The sequence below is a fragment of the Rhinopithecus bieti genome, unplaced genomic scaffold (genome assembly GCF_001698545.2).
Source record: "Rhinopithecus bieti isolate Rb0 unplaced genomic scaffold, ASM169854v2 scaffold_35856, whole genome shotgun sequence".
NCBI classification, from domain to species: domain Eukaryota; kingdom Metazoa; phylum Chordata; class Mammalia; order Primates; family Cercopithecidae; genus Rhinopithecus; species Rhinopithecus bieti.
The window spans coordinates 2,400,815-2,406,863 of record NW_016815820.1 but is presented as its reverse complement, the minus strand read 5'-3'; positions in this window follow the sequence as shown (position 1 = coordinate 2,406,863).

Genomic DNA, 6,049 nt, shown 5'->3' with positions numbered 1-6,049 from the left:
AAAAAAAAAAAAAAAAAAAAAAAAATAGTAAAGAAAAAAAGAAAAAAAGGGTACTTGTAGTGAGGACAGACTTGGGGTAGGGTGGCACTAACGGGCAGGGGGACACTCCCACAAGGCAATAGGCTACTTCTGGGTGGGAGAGAGTAGGTCCACAGTCATCTGAACCCCAACTCTGGACATGGCTTTGGTGATGTGGCAATGCCCCCATCACGTTATCTAGAGAGGTGTCCCAAGGGCTCAAGAACGTTGAGGGAACATGAAGGATGGGGGTTTCCTAGTGACAGCTGGATAAAGTGAGAACGTACATTCAAGCTGTCTTCCTGCTCAGGGGCAGGATACAGGGGGAGAAAGAGACATGTTTGTACCTCGGGGGCTCAGAGGAGGGTGGGGTAGCTACAACTCTATCCATAGAGATTTTGGAGCCCCTCTCCTCATATGTCCTCCTGTCCTGTACAAGAGAAGTATGTCATCCTGTCTCTTCTATCAGAGTGAGGACCCTGGAGTTATGCTGTGCCTCTCTATTATACAGGAACCCCTCCAAGGCAGGGGCTTCCTGTCCCTGATCTGCCTGGGGGCTCTCTGAGAAGAGGATGAGAGCTGGAGGTGATGCCCCCCAGCACACTGAGGCTTTCTGAGGCTAAGGGCTATGTCTCCCCCTCAGACTGGAGACTCCTTGGGATACTCCCTTTGCCTTTCTCCAAGTATTTAAGCACATGACTCTGTCCATAGGGGCTCTCAGTCTAGAAGGGCTAGGGCACAGATTGCATTTTTGGCAGAACTCCAAGACCTTCTTTCCAGGCTCCTCCTTTGCCGCCGCCATGGGTACTTGGAACCATAAACAGCCAAGCTCGTGCTCTGCCTATTAGCTCCAGGTCCTAATGAAGGCCACCTTCCTTTCCAGGTGAACACCCTAGCCTAGGAGCAGATTCAGCATGAAATTAAGTGTGTGTATGGGATGAGAGGTACCTGGACTAGGAGGGTCACTTACCTCTGCCTCCTGGAAACCTCCTCCGCATACCCACCCATTCTTCACCATCTAGAAAAACTCCTCCCTTAGCAAGCTCTCCAGATTCCATCTCCCAGCTACCAATGGGCAGAGATTAGACATCAATTCAGATTTGACCTCCAAGGGAGATGTGGGGGCTGCTTGTGATCTTGTTTTCTGCTGGGCAACAAAGTTAATGAGCTCAGAAGGGCTTGTGTCCAAACTTACCTCCTGCCTGGAGGCAGCGGTATCCAAGAAAAGTGGACAGCATTCCCTGGGAACCCTGAGTCTGGGGCCAGATTGGAGTCAAGGAAGACTCTGATGGGCTCCAGCAGCCATGAGCCCCTGCCTTGTACTCTGTGGATTTGTTTTGGGGTGGGCTGCTCTGAAGGCCAATGTACTTTATTTTATTTATTTATTTAGAGACGGAGTCTCACTCTGTCTCCCAGGCTGAAGTGCAATGACACGATCTTGGCTCACTGCAACCTCCACCTCCCGGTTCAAGCAATTCTCCTGCCTCAGCCTCCCAAGTAGCTGGGATTGCAAGCGAGAACCACCATGCCCAGCTAATTTTTGTATTTTTAGTAGAGATGGGGTTTCAGCATGTTGGCCAGGCTGGTCTTGAGCTCCTGACCTCAAGTAATCTGCCCGCTTCGGCCTCCCAAAGTGCTGAGATTACAGGCATGAGCCACCGTGCCTGGACAAGCCAGTGTACTTTAAGTCCCCACCCCATCCCCTTCTCTGCAGCCCATCCCAATTTCTCTTTGATCTTTGGCCCTCATGCTCTGCAGTGGACAGACAAGAGAGAATATGGCCTGGACCCTGTAGGCAGGGAAGAGCAGGATAGACAGGAACAGGGAATAAGGGGAGGGCCCCCAAGCCCAGAGCTCCTGCTCAAGTCTGCAAGTTCCACACTCCCCAGAAGCAACAGAACATGTGGGGAGGGCCAGGGGAGATCAGAGATGAAGCCAAACTCCTAGGGGGTTCCACAGCTCCCCCAAAAGGCATATTGGGAGGCAGGAAATTGAAGATGACCCCAGAAAGTTTCTGAGGATTGGAAGGGCCTGCTGGACTTGATCAAAATCGTTCAATAAATCCAGCTGGCAGTTCAGCCAGCCTGTCCACACCATAAGGAGAAGCTCCCTGGTGTGCAGAGTTCTGTGCAGGTTTGCGGTTGGGGATGGGGAGGCTAATTTCAGAGCCTCCCTCTTCCAATTTCACTGTGGAGAATTGCTAGCATGTGAGGGGTCAGAGAGGACACAGGGGATGGGGATCAGGAGTACACCCCAACTAGTCCAACACCCACACAGGTAGAAAGAGTGTGTGGGGGCCGGGCGCAGTGGCTCACGCCTGTAATCCCAGCACTTTGGTAGGCCAAGGAGGGCAGATCACGAGGTCAGGAGTTCGAGACCAGCCTGGCCAATATAGTAAAACCCCGTCTCTACTAATAATATGAAAATTAGCTGGGTGTGGTGGCGCATGCTGATAGTCCCAACTACTTGGGAGGCTGAGGCAGAAGAATCACTTGAACACAGGAGGCAGAAGTTTCAGTGAGCCGAGATTGCTCCACTGCACTCCAACCTGGGCGACAGAGCGAGACTCCATTCCCCACCAACAAAAAGAAAGAGTGTGTTGGGTTGGGTTGGGGGGTTTCTGAGGAGTTACAGGAGTTAGGTAATCAACGGAGTGAGATTCAGAGAAGGGGTGATGGGCAGCACCATCGCAAGAGAACCCCAGGTCCCATTTCCCAGCCCTTCCTGGGTTCTGATTGGGCTGTCAGGAATGAGAACTGTAACAGCAGAAGAGCATCTGGGGTTTGCTTGCTCTTCCAGTCCCCACTGGTGACTCACCGCCACCCCCACCACCATCCCCATTCCCCTCGCCGGTGCAGACATTCCGGCCCAGCTCTGAAGCCAGGTCAGGGTGACTCAGAGGGCTGGTTGCTGCCTCCCCGCCATGGACCCTGCTTTTGAAGTTCACTGAGTCTTCAAACTCACTATCTGACTGAGAAAGCCAACTTCCCTGACTCCTCTCATACCAGTCAACAGATTTCTTCTCAGGCAGAGGAGGAAACAAGAGTTGACTTGATACCCAGCAACATTGTCAAGTCCTCTGGTCTGTCCTGATGCCTAGTGGGACTATCTCCAGCTTTTCCCCACAGTCAAATCACACACACAGTCATGCTCCCATTTTTGTGGACTGCATTTCCCTTAGGTCATGATAGATACTTTCCAGAGGGGTCTTTAAGAAGAATATACGGCCAGGCACAGTGGTTCCTACCTGTAATCCCAGCAGTTTGGGAGGCCTGGGTGAACGGATCACTTGAGGTCATGAATTTGAGACCAGCCCAGCCAACATGGTGAAATCCCGTCCCCACTAAAAATACAAAAATTAGCTAGGTGTGGTGTGGTGGCAGGTGCCTGTAATCCCAGCTGCTTGGGAGGCTGAGACAGGAGAATCACTGGAACCCAGGAGGCAGAGGAGGCTGCAGTGAACTGAGATCGTGCCACTGCCCTCCAGCCAGGACGACAGAGTGGAAGTCTGTCTCAAAAAAAAAAAAAAAAAGAAAAAAGAAAGAAAAGAAAAAGGAAGGATATACTATCTAAAGCCTTTTCTGGCCATCTGCTACAAGCAGTTTGAAGCAATTTGGAAGTCCTCTCTGAGTTCTAACCCCAATCCCTCTTGCTGTTTTCAAAGGCTTTTGCTTGTCGGGAAAAGAGCTCAAGCTCTCAGTAGTTGCTGCCTAATCCATGGGAGGAGGGCTGCAGTGAAGAGTTGGAATGGGAGAAGATGCCACAAGGTCCTCACTTCCAGGGAGTCCTCCTGGAGGGAAAAAACTGGTTGTGCATTTATGATAAAAGGCCAAAGGGGGCCAGGCGCGGTGGCTCATGCCTGTAATCCCAGCACTTTGGGAGGCTGAGGTGGCCAGATCACGAGGACAGGAGTTTGAGACCAGCCTGGCCAACATAGTGAAACCTTGTCTCTAGTAAAAATTCAAAAAATTAGTTGGGCATGGTGGTGCGTGCCTATAGTCCCAGCTACTTGGGAGGCTGAGGCAGGAGAATCGCTTGAACCCAGGAGGTGGAGGTTGTGATGAGCTGAGATCACGCCACTTCACTCCAGCCTGGGCAACAGAACGAGACAAGAAAGAAGAGAGAGAGAGAGAGAGAGAGAGAGAGAGAGAGAGAGAGAGAGAGCTGGGCCTCCCTGAAAGAGGAGAATTCCTGAGCTCCTCTGTTTTCCTGGTAGGGGCACATCCTGGAGAAAGGAAGACAGTGGTGAGAAGGGAGGGTTTTCTCTTCCTTTTCCTTGTGTGGGGGCATGAAGGATGGAGCAGTTTCCAGAGTCCCCAGTGTATACTCCCTGACCCTTGCGCTCCCTCCTGCCCCTGGTATCTGAGTCCTGCAATGGGTGCGTGGGTGGGTGGGGCTTCTGCAACTTCGGAAAACATATACCTCCTTAATTAGATTAAGGAGCAGCTTGGTGGGGCAGAGAGAGAGGATTAGACTGGAGTTCAAGCCCCAGCTCCACCTGTCCCCACTACCAAGGCTATGTTTGGCTTTGGGCAAAGCTCTTAACCACTCTGAGGCTTAACTCACTTGCCCATTTCTAAACTGGACATAAGACAACAAAACCTTCTCATCCTACCTTACTGTTAACTTGAAGGCATCCTGCTAGTGTTGGCTGGCAGTATTCTCTGCAATGATCTCCCTTGCATCACTCTGTGCTGAAAATCATCATTATTTTTTAAATTATTGATTTTTATTTTTGAGATAGGGTCTCACTTTGTCGCCCAGACTGGAATGCAGTGGTACAATCACAGCTCACTGGCCGGACATGGTGGCTCACTCCTGTAATTCTAGCAGTTTGGGAGGCTGAGGTGGGAGGAACACTTGAGGTCAGGAGTTCGAGACCAGCCTGTCCAACATGGAGAAACCCCATTTCTACTAAAATTACAAAAATTAACCAGGTGTGTGGCACACACCTGTAATCCCAGCTACTCAGGAGGCTGAGACAGGAGAATCACTTGAACCTCGGAGGTGGAGGTTGCAGTGAGCCTAGATAGCGCCATTGCCCTCCAGCCTGGGGGATAAGAGCAAAACTCCATCTCAAAAAATAAAATAAAAAATAAAAAATCACAGCTCACTCTAGCCTGACCTCCTCCAACTCCTGAGTAGTTGGGATTACAGGCGCACACCACCATGCCTGGCTAGTTTTATTTTATTTTGTTATTATTATTTTTTTGAGACAGAGTCTCCCTCTGTCACCAGGCTCGAGTGCAGTGGCGCAATCTCAGCTCACTGCAACCTCCGCCTCCTGGGTTCAAGAGATTCTCCTGCCTCAGCCTCCTGAGCAGCTGGACTACAGGTGCGTGCCACCATGCCCAGGTAATTTTTGTATTTTTAGTAGAGACAGGGTTTCAGCATGTTGTTCAGGATGGTCTCAATCTCTTGACCTCGTGATCCACCCGCCTCAGCCTCCTAAAGTGCTGAAATTACAGGTGTGAGCCACCATGCCCAGCCATTTTATTTAAGTACAGGTCTTGCTATGTTGCCCCAGGCTGGTTGAACTCCTGGGCTCAAGTAATCCCCATGCCTTGGCTTTCCAAAGTGCTGAGATTAGAGGTGTGAACCACTGTGCTTGGGCTATGGAGAAAATTAAATACAATGAATTAAGAAAGCCAGGCTGGGCCTGGCGCGATGGCTCACGCGTGTAATCCCAACACTTTGGGAGGCCAATGTGGGCAGATCACATGGTCAGGAGATCGAGACCATCCTGGCCAACATGGTGAAACTCTGTCTCTACTAAAAATACAAAAAATTAGCTGGGTGTGGTGGTGTGCGCCTGTAGTCCCAGCTACTCGGGAGGCTGAGGCAGGATAATTGCTTGAACCTGGGAGGCGGAGGTTGCAGTGTGCTGAGATTGCGCCTTTGTACTCCAGCCTGGGTGACAGAGAGAGACTCTGTCTATAAAAAAGAAAGAAGAAAGGAAAGAAAGAAAGAAAAGAAAGAAAGGGGCCGGGCGCGGTGGCTCAAGCCTGTAATCCCAGCACTTTGGGAGGCC